The 15,897-nt window shown below is 41.0% G+C and overlaps 1 long non-coding RNA gene and 1 pseudogene across 1 annotated transcript; one reads left to right on the top strand and one right to left on the bottom strand.

Moving 5' to 3' along the window:
- Positions 1–222: 222 nt before the first annotated feature.
- On the bottom strand, positions 223–4,244 carry LOC125650761 (uncharacterized). Its single transcript, XR_007361095.2, has 2 exons — positions 4,030–4,244; positions 223–348 (listed from the first exon to the last, which is right to left on the bottom strand). It is a non-coding gene; the product is annotated as an uncharacterized LOC125650761 (long non-coding RNA).
- A 7,242-nt stretch (positions 4,245–11,486) lies between these two features.
- Positions 11,487–12,529, top strand: LOC125650742 (3'-5' ssDNA/RNA exonuclease TatD-like; annotated as a pseudogene).
- The last annotated feature ends 3,368 nt before the right edge of the window (positions 12,530–15,897 follow it).

Here is a 15,897-nt window from a genome sequence, read left to right on the forward strand (position 1 = left end):
GAGTGTGGAACTGACATAAGAACAATGAAAACATTTCTAAAATTATTAAAGTAAATAGCATTATTTTTAATTTAACAGGAAAAGTCCTTTTTAAATAGGTCTGTGAGTTCGTTTCCATGGTAACCATCATCAAACATATCCTTGCTGGAGACATCATATTTAGAACCTGTACAGAAACCGGAAGTGTATGGCTGACATCAGAATAATTAAAAAATTCTAAAATTGAGTGAAATGCATAACATTATATTTATTTTATCAGAAAAAGACATTTTTGACATAGGTCCGTGAGTTCGTTTCCATGGTAACCATCATCAAACATATCCTTGCTAGAGACATCATGTTCAAAACCTGTAAAAAAAAACGTAAGGGTATGACCGCCATCAGAATAATTAAAAAATTCTAAAATTGAGTGAAATGCATAGCATTATGTCTATTCTATCAGAAAAAGAAAATTTTGATATAGGTCCGTGAGTTCGTTTCTATGGTAACCATCATCAAACATATCCCTGCTGGAGAGATCATGTTCAAAACCTGTAAAAAACGGAAGGGTATGACCGCCATCAGAATAATTAAAAAATTCTAAAATTGAGTGAAATGCATGTACTACTTTTAACTCTGTATTCTCAATTGAATTATGAGATTGATCACTCTTCGTCATTTTCACGTTCGCTTTTAGTTTCGGTTCTCCTCTATCTATCTTATTTTCCATCTGTCACAAACACTTACACATAAGGTATTTGAAAGTAGAGTTGTGAAACTAGCCTTCAGTGCGGCAGTGGTGACGTCTCCATGAGAGTGAAATATTCTCGAGAGGGACGTAAAACAATATTCAATCAATCAATCAAAAACAAAATTTAAAAGTTTCCTGGTAAACGTAAAGCTCAAACTTTTGTTAAAAATCCTAGAACCAGATCTACACGTGCTTAATTAATATTTGATATCTATTGTAATTAACTTTGACAGGACCGAATGCACAGGGATTACAACTGAGAGAACTGCAAATATTCCTTAAAATCATTAATGTGACTGTATACCAATAAATCATACAGAAGTTTGAACTGTTTTTGATTTACAGTTCTAAGACTTTGTTTACGTCCCGTTCATTTATAGTAAGACGTCACGAGTTGTAGGTGAAGTGCCACAAAAGTCAGACATATCAGTGAAGGTTGTTTAACGTGTAGACAGCTATCACGACACGGGACTTCGGTTTCTAAGGTAATATCGAAAATACCCGTGTGTTTGGCGAAGGGGTAATTATCCGTTTTTAGGTTTTAGGTTTTAACGCGACCACGGCACAAGCCTGACTTCCGGTGACGCAACCATGGCACAAGCGGGACTTCCGGTGACGCAACCACGGCACAAGTGGGTATTCTGGTGACGAAGCAGACGCTCCAACCACTGAGGTACACTGAAGCAGTACTTGCTCCTCTTCGGTAGCCTAGTGGTTAGATCCAACCACTCCGCCCAAAGACGTTTACCATGGGTAATGAATGTTCCTTCTCTAATAGTCTGGCATTAGAAGTGAAGGTCACAAGTCTTTCGGACATGACCTTAAAAACGTATGTCCTAGGTTACGGTAGGCGTTGGCACGATAAAGAACCCTCAATGTTACCGCTTTAAATGTCATGCATACAGTAGGTCAAAATTTGTAGCACTTCATCAAAAGTTGGTGACGTATCTACATGAATGAAAAATTCTTGAATCGGACATAAAACAACATGCAAATATATTTCTCTAGTGTGCGCGTGGTTGTCAGATCACGCCAAACTACTTTATAATACTAATGTAAATCACTTTGATATTTTATCTACATCCATCAAAACTAAATACAGTAGCAGAGAAATCTGAGTGTCGGCTTGTCGGGACATGTTCTTGATCGGCGTCAGACTGAATTCCACCTCAGTGCGTCTGCCAGTCTGTCTAGCCCTCTCTCCTTTCCCCGACATTTTGATTATGTTTGGATATCGTTGTGTAGCGTAACCTCATAAACAACTTCATATGTAAAGCAAGATCGACTTTCTTTCTGATCGACCCATTTCTACAAAACTTTGTCTCTGCGCTGTTTATGATTTTATTAGATATATTAAAAGAAACTTTTCGTACCAAGATCGACTTCTGCCACGATTGACGTGCTTTAACTAGAGTTGCATCCCTTTGTACGAATGACCTGTAACTTAGCTTTTTAAAGATGGCTCATGAAACCAAAATCTTATTTGATAACTCGTTAAAACACCTCGTATGAAGTATGATTTCACTATCAAAAGAGTAATACAAGCTCTCTATAATTTTATATGATTTTTTTGTGATTTTTTCCGGAATAATAAAAAAGTTGGTTGATTGTACACTGTTTAGTGTCCCACTCGAGAATATTTCACTCATCTGGAGACGTCACCATTGCCGGTGAAGGGCTGCAAAATTTAGACGTATGTTCGGCGCTTACGGCCTTCGAGCAGGGAGGGATATTTATCACCTCAATTTTTGTGGTCTCATCTGAAGGACCGCCCCATTTAGTCGCCTCTTACGACAAGCAAGGGAAACTGAGGACCCATTTTAATCCGTATCTCCACGGGATAAAAAAGTTGTTTTATTTGCAAATTAGAGATTTTAGCGTCCAAATTTCACTGTGGTTTGATGCATGATATGAATATCTAATAAAACACGCCCAAAAGACGCAGACAGACATACTAATTTTTATTTAAAGATAAAATATGTTTAGAAAAAAATCGAAAACGTTATTTGTTAAAAAAAAAATTTAAATCTTCAAAAAAGATTCATCTAACAAATGCATTTTAAAAAGAAATTGAAATGAAGTGGCCAAAATTAAGAAATATTGCAATTTTTCAAATTTGAAAATCTTCGACAAAGAACAGAAATAAAATGTACAAATGTTCTCAGATTAATTGCATGTTTAATGGTTATTACACACAGATGGGACGGAATAATTGCAGACTGTCATAAAACGCAAAAAATAAAAAAAAAAATACAGTAATCCACCTTTAAACAAAGTATGCTGCCTTTTGATTGATCAAATATTTGTATTGCCATCACAGTGAGTTAATCGTTATCCTTCTTCTGGCAAATGAATTGAATTACCCAACATTTTATTTATTAAACTGGAAATAATAGAAATATTACTTCCTGTTAAACAGATTGTCTTGCTTTTTCCGAAGATGAAAATAGATCTAGTGCTTAAACCTTTTCATCTCGATAATGAACCGAATCAATACCAGTATATATAACCAAGCCAATCCAATCAAATGTGAGGCTTTTGTGAAATCTGAAACCATGTCGTTAGAAACGGACATTAAGATGCTCTGATACGTCCAACACCATGTTCTATATGTACAATTTGATCATGTCAACAATAATTTAATCTGCAACGTTTGTTCTACGATTGAGCATGCATTTGCTGTTTATTGATTTATTAGTTTTTATTGAAATTAAAGTATTTCTGCGCACATGTGATCTTTGGATAAAAGGAAATTTACAAAGATAAAAAAAGATCAATGAAAGACCTATTCCAGATCTCAAACGGGAAATATCGTTAATTCAAAAAGACATTCATGAATGCAGTCACTGACTCTATACAGTCTAGGTTCTTCCTGTGCAGACCGGTCGCGGTATCTCAGTGGTAGAGCGTTCGCTTCGTAACCGGGAGTTCGAGTCCCGCTTGAGCCACGGCCGCGTCAAACCTAAGACACTAAAATATGTAGTGATAGCTCCTTCGCCAAGCGTTCGGGATTTAGACGGATATGACCTTAAAAACGGGGGTCCCTGTCGCGGCAGGCGTTGGCATGCCAAAGAACATTCACTGCTACGACCCTGAGCGCTAAGCATAGGTCTAAATATATGTGGTTCTTCGCCTACAGCTGGTGACGTCTCACTATGAGTGAAAAATTCTCGACAGGACGTAAAAAAAAACCCACCCAATCAAACAAAAACAATCTTTCTGTGCAGTATCAGCATTCAAAGTTACTAGTATCAACAACTGTTTTGGGAATCAAAAATTTTAGAAAGTAACAGTCTTACCAACATCCACAATGTTAACATTCAAATCAGCATTGCCAACTAAATGAACGCAATTTTCAATCTATATATAGCACATCAAAGAACTAGGTCAATGCAGATTTCTATCTACATGTGTGGTACCACAGCTCGACTCATCTGCGTACGATCTATCTAACGATATATTGATATCCTGACCCGCTATCTTGCCAGACGTTTCTACGGACACAGCCTGTCTAAAGGACATATCTGGAGGGATTTGTCAGGTATTTCCTCGACTATTACGACATTGGCGTCGCCGGTAGCTGTGGAATCTACGACGATTCGCTCTTCGCAGTTACTCATATTAAAGAAAATCTGTAATTTCCTGTGAAGTTATCGTGCCTTTCACGAACCACGTGTTGGCAATTGTTGATAGTTCATTAGGAAGTTCAGAACGACTAAATATTTAAATTTTATCAATAGACATTGTAATCATTTTGCATTATCTATACTTAGTACGTTATTTTAGTGTTTCAAGCAGATTAATTTCTATAATATAGCTATATACTACACCCGAAAAGTAAGATCACGTGATCATATTTTCCCACTGTTTTTACTACCAAATTTATGGCGCGCATTTCGTGCCATTAGAATTTTTGTTCAGAATTTTGATAGTGATTTGGTTTGGATTTATGAAATCAGGTTAAGATTAATTTCAATTGATACCTGGGATAATTTTCACTCCAATTTATTACTTAGCTATAACTCCCAACCATACGGTTGCACTTGCATTAGGTATTGGGGTCACTGGCTCTGCTCATACTCTTAGCTATCACTCTGTTATCCTCTTTCTGAGTTATATTGGATAGTTAAGTAAGTTGTATAAATCATGGCTTCGAATAACCCAATCAACTTGTACAAAGCCCCCGAGAATGATTTAAAGTCGTTGGAAGGAATTGGTAATGCTAAAGTTAAACGAATTCTTGAGCTTAGGGAATCCTAGGAAAACTTTACTTTCAACGATGTGGCAGAAGTGACACAAATTACACTCGCACAATGGACAGCATGGAGTGAAGCAGGTGTTGTCACCATTGAGAAGCCCAAAGGAGAAGCTTCACCAAACGCTCCTGCACTCATACCTAATGAGACCAATCAGCTTCATCTCACTCTACTAGAAATGAATAAAAGTCTCCAACAGCTACGAGATGAGGTTCAAACATTAAGATCGGAAGTTGTCCTGAAATCTGAAATTGATGAGTCAATATCCCCAGTGTACAAAACACCTAGTGCACCGACGTCTGGACTTCAGGACACGGACGATAGCTTGGATAAGACAGTGATCCTTACTACGGGCACAGTTCAAACACCAGCCAAGCAGTCGGATAAAGGAAAGGAACAGAAAGTTATTATAGATAAACTGACCTCTGTTATTCCTTCATCAGGTTATATAACGGATCCATTCAAAGGAGCCAAGCCTAAAACAAGTACACCCCTTACTGGGAAGTTATGAGCCGTTGCTTTCCAGGATTTGTCACCGATACCTATAAACCCTAGTTTCGGACAGGATGGCAAGCCTCTTGCAACTAAGGTTATAAACAGTGGAAAGCCGATTGCCATAAAACGAATGTCAAAGCCAGAGTCTCTGGAACCCCAAAGTGAATCCAGTGTGGTGGGGTCTGTGACTCCCAAAGGGAAAGACAGGGGTAGGAAAACAAAAATGAACAGACGACAGAGATCCTCGTCTTCCAGTTCTTCAGATGACTCAAATCTCACGCAGCAGGTCCAGAAGTAAAAGTCCTCAGGTTCAAAAGGTCCAGAAGTAAAAGTCCTCAGGTTCAAAAAATGCCAGTATTCAAGGGTACTGAGAGTCCAAATTGGGAATCTTTTATTTATCAATTTGAGCGGATTGCTACTCATCGAGGATGGTCAGTACATAAGAAAGCTTTCCACCTCCTGGATTATTTGAGTGACGTAGCCCTAGAGTACGCCAGGAAAGTAAACCAGAATGGTGATTACAAGGACCTGAAACGGCAGTTAAAGCAGAGATTCAGCAGGAAAGAGGTACCTATCCTTGATCGTCGTCAGCTGCCCTTCACTAAGCAATATGAAAATGAGAACGTGGAAGAATTTGCCAAGCGTGTTTACTTCTTAGCACTAGATGGCTATGAGAGATGTGAAGGGAACATGATTGAAGAGATAGCAACGGAAACCTTCTTACGAGGCTGTCGAGATGCCAACAACACTACAGAAAGCCGTAAAATATGTAAGAACTTCTATCGCAAGCCACCGAGCCCTGTATGGGTCAAGAGGAAGTACCAGAGCCACTACATTTGCTCAACGCCAAGTTTTAGTCCCAAGCAGAGAGGGATCTCCAACAAGTGATTCTTCTCCTAGCAGGGCTGAACCAAAGCTCTCTAAACAGAAAGATAACAGCAGATCCTCCTTGGATGAGCGAATATGTCATCTTGCTAGGATGGTTGAGAAGTTGACCACAACTGTTCAGCAGTCAATTGGTAGGCAGCAGACCCCACCCAGTTCTCCGGTTGTGCGGGGGCGGTTTCTTGAGAGAACACGAAGTCCAGTTAGATCATCAACCAGAGGGCAGCGCTACAATTCCCCAATCAGGAGTAGCCAGTATAACAAGACTGTAGTCGAAAACAAAAATCCCAAATCCAATGATTTAAACGGGAAGGGGTCAAGTCTATAGGCCCTCACTTGACCCTTGATGATAGCGGCCTAAAGGATCAGTTAATAACTATAAGAAGAACTTTAGGAAAAAGTATTAAGCTTGATGTCATCATGGAGGGGAAACCATTAAATGCCATCATTGATACAGCGGCTATGATTACCCTTATCAATGAACACATAATTCCACAGAATCGTCTAGTCACTGCTGAGCTCATGAAATTAAAAGGATTAGGATCCCAAATTGTGCATGGCAGGCTACTATAAAATACCACTTTTGAAATTGACACTCTACATGTATCCTGGGACTGTTGTGCTGTGCCAGAGGAAGATGACATAATAATTGGACTGGACTTTCTAGAGGCCAATCATGGGATTATCAACATAAAAGAGGGAACATTATCTATAGAAGGCAAAACATTTCCAGCCAAGTTGATATCTAACCTACATGGAGGGCTTCATAGCTCTCAGGTGCGGGTACAGAGAACAGTGTGTATACCACCTAATTCTATAGCCCGAGTACCAGTCCAACTTGACAACCCATTTATTGGTGATTATGTTGTTTCCCCAGTTTGTCTGAAATTTGTTCTAGGTTCACATACCTTAGGGATGGGATGTACCACAACCATGAACTTTATAAATGATACCAATACAAACGTCAAGATCAAAGAAGGAACTGTAGTTGGAGAGGCTGAAGTTTACACGGAGATCTGTCTAAAAAACAGTGGCGCTTTTCGTATCCGAACTAACCAGACTGGTGTCAGTGAGGACTACACACTTCCAGCACATCTTACTGACATATACAATAGATCAGTCGCTGATCTCAATGACACAGCAAAGTGGCATGTTAGACAATTGCTAGTGGAATACCAGGACATATTTTCAAAGCATGATCTTGACCTTGGATGCTTAACAGCGGTAACACACAAGATAAACACTCAGGATCATCGGCCAGTCAAACACAAAATGCGCAGACCCCCCCCCCCCCTTGGGTTCCAAGATCAGGAAAAAGAACAATTGGACAAAATGCTACAAGCTGGAGTCATACAGCCATCAAGTTCTGATTGGGCATCAGCACCCGTCCTTGTGAGAAAGAAAGATGGGTCGATTCGATGGTGCATAGACTATCGAGCCTTGAATGAAAAGACGGTGAAAGACTGTTACCCCTTACCAATAATCGAGGATTGTTTGGATACCCTTCAAGGAACAAAATATTTTGCCACACTTGATATGACCTCCGGCTATTATCAGATAATGATAGACAAAAAAGATCGTCATAAAACTGCCTTTATAACACGCTATGGGCTGTTTGAACACACTCGTATTATAATGGGTCTCTGCAATGCCCCAGCTACTTTCCAAAGGGCAATGCAGCTTGTGCTCAGAGGTCTCACTTGGAGCCAGGTCCTTGTCTATCTAGATGATGTTGTAGTTCTTGGGCATAGTTTCGAAAATAGCTTGGATAATTTGCGGGATGCCTTTGATAGATTTAGGTTACACAACTTGAAGTTAAATCCAAAAAAGTGCACGTTATTCCCGAAAAAAGTTGAATTCATGGGCAAAGTAGTGAGCAGTTCAGGCATTTCTGTGTCGCCTTCTAAGACAGAGGCAGTAGCGAAATGGCCCATACCCACCACGCAAACTGAGCTGCTATCTTTTTGGGCTTCTTGAATTATCATAGAGACCATATTAAGGACTACGCTACAATATGTGCAGACTTTTATGATTTGGCACAGCAAAAGGGGGATATGGCTTGGATGGATAGGCACCAAATTTCATTTGACAGCACAAAGAAGGCCTTAGTTTCAGCACCTTGTTTGTCATATCCACGCCCTGAAGGTCTTTTTATATTGAATACTGACACCTCTGATAAAACAATCGGAGCTGTACTATCTCAAGTCCAGGATGGCCAGGAGAAGGTTATCTGTTATGCAAGTCATGTCTTGCTCAAACCTCAACGCAAGTATTGCACAACTAGGAAAGAGCTCTTATCCGTTGTTAAATTCTGCAGACACTTCAGGCATTACCTCATTGGGCGTCGTTTCCTGTTACGCACTGATCACAATAGCTTGGTATGGTTGATACGTTTCAAGCACAGAGAGGGGCAGCTGGCCCGTTGGCTGGAGGAACTAGCACAGTACAATATGGAGATAATTCACAGACCGGGAAAAAAGCATACAAATGCTGATGGAATGAGTCGTTTACGAGACGATATATCTGAATTTGATTGTTATCAGGCTGGCTCAGATCCTTCAAGTTTACCCTGCGGGGGTTGCCATTACTGTTGCAGAGCTCATGCACAGTGGGGGCGATTTACAGAAGATGTTGACGATGTCGTTCCCCTATCGACTAGATCATCCCTTCCCGCAGGTCCTGTTCTGGCTATCCGAACACTGGATGATCACTGCCCAGAGTCCAGGGATGTGGAGTCTCACACATGCAATTGGGCAGCAAGTTTCACTCCAACATATGTCAGACAAATGCAGAAAGAGGATGCTGACCTGAATCCAATTATTGATTGGTTAGACAATAACCATGAACCTTCTCAGGCTGAACTTACACTTCAGAGTCCAGCAACACGAGCGCTGTGGATGACAAGAAAATGTTTAAGGCTAATTGACAGCGTGCTCCATTACAAATGGGATAACAAGGTAAATAGAGGTATGTGTTTGTTGGTACCTAAACAGCTTCAAGCAACTGTCTTGGAGGGGTGTCACGATTTCAAAACATCTGGACATTTGGGGCAGCAAAAGACCCTTGAGAGACTCAAGCAAAATTACACGTGGTACAACATGTCTCGATAGGTTCAGTCATGCAGTACTTGCAATCAAAATAAGAAACCGCATGTGAGGCCTCGGGCCTCCTTGGGTACTTACCATTCCGGTTTCCCAATGGATCGTGTGCATCTGGACATCCTAGGTCCATTCAACACTAGCAAAGATGGTAACATCTATGTCTTGATGATGATTGACCAGTTCACGAAGTGGATAGAAATTGCTGCCCTCCCTGATCAATACGCCTTGTCGATAGCTGAAAAGTTCTTGTTACACTTCATAGTTACATTTGGATGCCCACTTCAGGTTCATACAGACCAAGGCAAGAACTTTGATAGTAATCTATTCAAATCTCTATGTGAAGCTCTTCAGATTGCTAAAATCCGAACTACACCCTATCATCCGTCATCCAATGGACAAGTAGAGAGGTATAACACAACTGTCTTGCAAATGATAAGGTGTTTTATTGAGAAAAATAACAGAAAGTGGGACAGAGATTTGCCTCTACTAGCTATGGCTCTGCACTCAACCGTCCACCGACAAACGGGGTTCACTCCTAATAGATTAATGCTAGGTCGCGAAGTCATTCAACCGGTACACCTAATAACGGGAAACATACCAGAAATCCGCACACCGCAAGACCCAAGTGAATGGAGTGTCAAACTTTCCCAACGCCTGGCGGGTGCCCACCAATTTACTCGCCAGAATTTGATGCAAGCCCAAATGCGTCAAAAGTGAGACTATGACTTGTAAATAGCAGAGTACCACTACAATGAGGGTGATATAGTTTACAAACTGGACTCAAGCACAAAAATTGGCCAGTCACCTAAATTAAGATCACCTTGGACTGGGCCATTCCTTGTTGTGGCATGTAGACCTCCTTTGTATACGGTCAGAGACCGGAAGAAGGAAAAAGTCATCCACCATGACCGTCGTACGTTGTGCCAAGACCGAGATATTCCTATGTGGCTCCGCCGACTGCGGCACCAATATTTATACACAGAGATACAAAATCTAAGTGAAACGGCAAGTCAAGAACCAGACTTAGATGATGTTGCAACCCCTGGACAAAGCTTGAATGTCTCACAAGACTACAAGGACAAAGATCCTGGTGAAGACGAGTATGCCACGACCAAGGTCGACGTTGGTAACAGTCTTCAGAGAGATGGACATCAAACACGAAGAGGAAGGCCGTTGGTCCCTCCAGCCAGATTTAGAGATTTTACTCTAGAATAATGTGCTTAACATTATAATGTATATAGTAATAATCGGCCATTATGTTTGACGTGTATTTTCTTTATTTATACCTTAGGGAACTGATTTCCCTACACTTTTTTCTTCTTCATTTTTTGCCAGTTCGTTGTGTTACATTCTTTTAGAAAATATATACTAGGCGTCACATTCATTTCAGATGGCTTATTTAAGAAACTTAGATGGTTTGGACGAGAGCCATTTTGTTCCAAACTACGACCTGTCCTCCACCAGTCGTCAAACGGAGACGAATGGATCGTATTAGACGAGACCGGTTCGGATCACTCATCATGGTCTCCTGAACCAGGAGCAAGGTTACAGGAGCAGTCGATTGCAGGAGAACATTTCCTATCAGAGACAGCCTCTGCAGTGGTATCTGATGCCGGCACTCAGATGTCCGTGTCTAGGGCTTCATGCTCTGGCACGTCTCCAGCCTCTAATCGGAGCTACCATTGCCCAGTCTGTGGCAAAGGCCTGTCTGGACATGTGAAACGGCATGTCTTACGCAGCCACCTACCATGGTTTTGGATAGGTAATCTCTCCTGCTGGGAGTGCAGACAATTGGAAGGATCAAGCCTTAGCCTGACAGTGAAGCACACTATGGCTCATAAGGGACAGCAGAGGTCCTTCGACGATGATAACCTACATGAGTGGTTCCAGCTGTTCAATGAGTCATTACATTTACTCAGAGAATGGTTTCGTGCAGAGGATCTAAATGATCTCTTACAACTATTGGCAACTCAAATTAACATCCCAGGTGGGGAATTTACTGTTTCTGAACATCAACTGATGGCATTCTACAGCGCTCATTACAGTGACAGCCAACTATGCTCGTACATAATTTCCCCTCTAAACCACATAGTGTGTGTACTCCATTGGCAGGTCATATCCACTATTCTCAAGGGTCAGACCCTGGAGCGTCAGGAAATGTTCAAGAACCATCAATGTAGGCTCCTAACCACAGGGATGACTGTAGATAAGCCAATCATTTTTGAAGAGCCGGTATCACTAGTGGACAGTCACTTCCATCTGGACAAAGTTCTCCAACGTTCCAGCTATCTCAACTGGCCTCAACTGCAAGATGCCCTTCAGGGCAGAGGTTATGTGGACTTGACAATTGCCAACTATGTATTTCCTAGAGAATGGGATGCTTGGGAACAACAAATAGCGTCGGCCACTAACCTGAAGGTTTCCTTTGGTATCCACCCTCACTCTGTATGTGATACCCACCCTGACATCCTGACAAGGCTCTCTGAATTGGCTAGCTTGCCACAGTGCTGCGCTATTGGTGAAATTGGCATAGATCTAACATCGCAGTGCAGCTGTAATCCATGCCATAACCCCCAGGACTGCCAGCGTGAGCGCCTCAGGAAACAGTTGGACTTCCTTGCAGAAATGCTTCTGATGGCTCGTGACTTGGGCAAGCCTGTCATACTACACTGTTGAGACAATGACACGGGTGAAGCAGCAGTGCACACACTCGCTACCATACACATGATGGATATGTCGGATCATGTCTTTCATAGACACTGCTTCATTGGTGAGTTAGAGGAGCTGCGGCAGTGGCAGAGGGAATTGACCCATGTCAAGTTTGGGGTCACAATGAAATCCGTACAGGACCCGAGGATGGTAGCGTTAATACCGCCGGAGCAGCTTTTGCTTGAGACAGATGCCCCTATCTTCCTCCTGCTCCTGGATGCCGCCTCAATCATCCTTGAAATATTCTCTCCTTGGCCAAGCAAGTATCCTTTATAAGAAATATGCAAGCATCCCTTCTGTTGAAGATAGCCAACACTAATGCCATGGTGATCTATGGTCATCGAGTACACTAACTATATATAGTGCCAGTCTTCTTATTGTTAAAATTTTTTTCTTTGTGGACTTCATTTTGGATTGTACATACATTTTTCATATATATGTACTTAGGAAAAGTGCATGATTTCTGTTATCTGATGTTTGCTGTTACATATTGGTCTTTGCATATCTTGAGGACAATTCAATTATTACTATACTCCATGTCCTATTGTTAAACTGTTTGGGGTGGATTTTACATAGCTATAAAGTTAATATGGTATTAATTCACCAATGAACATCATCGGCTCTACAAGGAGGGGAGGAGTGTGATACCACAGCCAGACTCATCTGCGTACGATCTATCTAACGATATATTGATATCCTGACCCACCATCTTGCCAGACGTTTCTACGGACACAACCTGTCTAAAGTACATATCTGGAGGGATTTGTCAGGTATTTCGCTCGACTATTTTGACACATGTATAACACATCAAAGAACTAGGTCAACGCAGATTTCAATCACATGTATAGCATATCAAAGAACTAGGTCAACGCAGATTTCAGTCTACAAATAGCACATCAAAGAACTAGGTCAACATTGATTTCAATCTACACATAGCATATCAAAGAACTAGGTCAACCTTTATTTCAATCTACATTTAGCGCTTCAAAGAACTAGGTCAATGCAGATTTCCATCTACATGTATATATTTAAATTATAGTACTTTTTGCGCTACAGATGATTAATTGTAAAGTACATGTATTATGAAGATCAAAAACATAGTAATCGGCATTGAATTAGTGTATTAGTAGGATTTTAAGCAATACTATCATTTCAATGCAGTAAAACATTAGTGTTAATGGACAGTCCGGTCTATTGAGCTAATTGTTTGACCAATTAGTCTTGACCAGGTGGACGGTCCTGTTGATTGAGCTGATGAAAAGTGAAGACATCCGGATAATAATCAATTCCATGACTCCCGATAAAGAATACAAAATTAAGAGTATGGTAAACACGGACCCCTGGGCACACCAGAGGTGAAGGTGGGATCAGGTATGGTCAGATGCCTAGGAGGATTGAGCATGTCTTGTTGACTTCCTGCGGGGATCAGGGCTATAATAGGTCTTCAGTACCCCTAGCTTGCTGCAAGAGGTTACTAAATGGGGCGGTCCTTCGGAGGAAACTGTAAAAATAACAGAGACTCCGTGTCACAGCAGGTGTGGCACAATAAAGATCCCCATGCTCAAAAACCGTAAGCGCCGATTTGCAGCCGTTCACCAGCAATGATGACGTCTCCATATGAGTGAAAAATTCTCGAGAGGGACGTTAGATAAAATATAATCAATCTCTTGTTGACCGGTTACACCCACCCTCTATCTTGATCAGATAAAAAGAGTAATCCGTTGTCAAAATCAGTATGTAAATAATGGCCTAACAATTGGTATAAAAAACGTCAGGCAGCATTCGACCCAACACAAGTTGTATTTGCAAACAAGTTCGTTATAACGACCATTGAAAATGTTGACTTCAAACGAGACTGTTGAATACCCTGTTGAAACCTTTGTAACGTCCAACGTATTTGTCAGTAGCCTGTCTCGATTCAAAAATTTATCATACGCATAACATGTTCTCGCATATCGAATCAGACATAAACAACATATACAGGAGATAAAGAAATGTTGCTACATAAATATGGGTAGTCCATGATGAGGAATCCGAAGTCATCTCGTTTGTTATAAAGTTGTACATGTATTATAAGTTTGCCGTTAACAGCTATGTTCAATTAAAAACATATGAAGCATATATAGAAGACAGCGATATCTTTTATTTCGAATCCTCTAGGATGTATCAAATCAATAAATGAATTAAAATGAACATTTTTAACAATAAAACGCTGTCGATACATATACATGTTATGTTGAAGGCCACAGCAAAATATTTTTTATTCTTGTGTCATGATTAGACCCATCAGCTAGACAAGGTGGACAGCCCAAACCTTGGACCCACTAGCTAGACCGTCCTGTCGATTGAGCGGATGATTAGACCCATTAGCTAGACCGAGAGGACTGTCCTGTCGATTGAGCGGATGATTAGAACCACTAGCTAGACCGAGAGGACTGTCCAGTTGATTGAGCGGATGATTAGAACCACTAGCTAGACCGAGAGGACTGTCCAGTTGATTGAGCGGATGATTAGAACCACTAGCTAGACCGAGAGGACTGTCCAGTTGATTGAGCGGATGATTAGAACCACTAGCTAGACCGAGAGGACTGTCCAGTTGATTGAGCGGATGATTAGAACCACTAGCTAGACCGAGAGGACTGTCCAGTTGATTGAGCGGATGATTAGAACCACTAGCTAGACCGAGAGGACTGTCCTGTCGATTGAGCGGATGATTAGAACCACTAGCTAGACCGAGAGGACTGTCCAGTTGATTGAGCGGATGATTAGAACCACTAGCTAGACCGAGAGGACTGTCCTGTTGATTGAGCAGATGATTAGACCCACTAGTTAGACAGAGATTGAACTGATGGGTAGATCCACTAGCTGAACTAAATAAATCGTCAAAACAACATTCGCATATTTAAAACAACAGTAACGCAAGCGGATAAGACGCGTCCATACGACGTAATTTGATCAATGTGACGAAGGCCATGACAGTTAATACAGAACACATGTATCGAGCAAAAATGTCTGACTTTCTGATCGACAATATACACGCAATATATTACTGGATCGTGTACAATGTACTTTCTCTCATATTTTTCAATTTAATTCTGCCCAGCTACATATTACATTGGTACGCTGTATAACGGCTTTAGTTGACTTTTCTAGTAGGCCTATCCTCGAACTCGTTTTCTAGTAGGTCTATCCTTGAACTCGTTTTCTAGTAGGTCTATCCTTGAACTCGTTTTCTAGTAGGTCTATCCTTGAACTCGTTTTCTAGTAGGTCTATCCTTTAACTCGTTTTCTAGTAAGCAGGGGCGGATCCAGGAATCGCAGTTACGGGGGCGCCACTTTTTGAGGCAGGGGGTCTGGGGGCCGCCTTGAGGCCCCCAGTGGGTCCAATGCGAAGCCCTGGTGGGGGCCCAGGGGGCAAAGCCCCCAAAAGCTCCTGAATTTTATAGGGCTTGAAATATGTCTCCTATTCAGTCTTTTGTACTATTTTCTATCATTTTTATGAGGTGAAATTAATGAAATGACGCAAATTATAAGGGTTTTTCGAAAAAATAAAGTTATCCCAATAAAGTAATTCAAGAAATCAAAAGATTTTATCATTTATTTCTCCGGGAGTGGAAGAAATTATTGCTTCTTTTATCGTTTAGTACATTTTTCGAAACAAGATACCACAATTTACCTTAAAAAAAAAATACCTTAAAAATTTAGGCCCCCCCCCCTTAAA

This window comes from Ostrea edulis, chromosome 5 (assembly GCF_947568905.1).
Source record: "Ostrea edulis chromosome 5, xbOstEdul1.1, whole genome shotgun sequence".
In the NCBI taxonomy this organism is placed as follows: domain Eukaryota; kingdom Metazoa; phylum Mollusca; class Bivalvia; order Ostreida; family Ostreidae; genus Ostrea; species Ostrea edulis.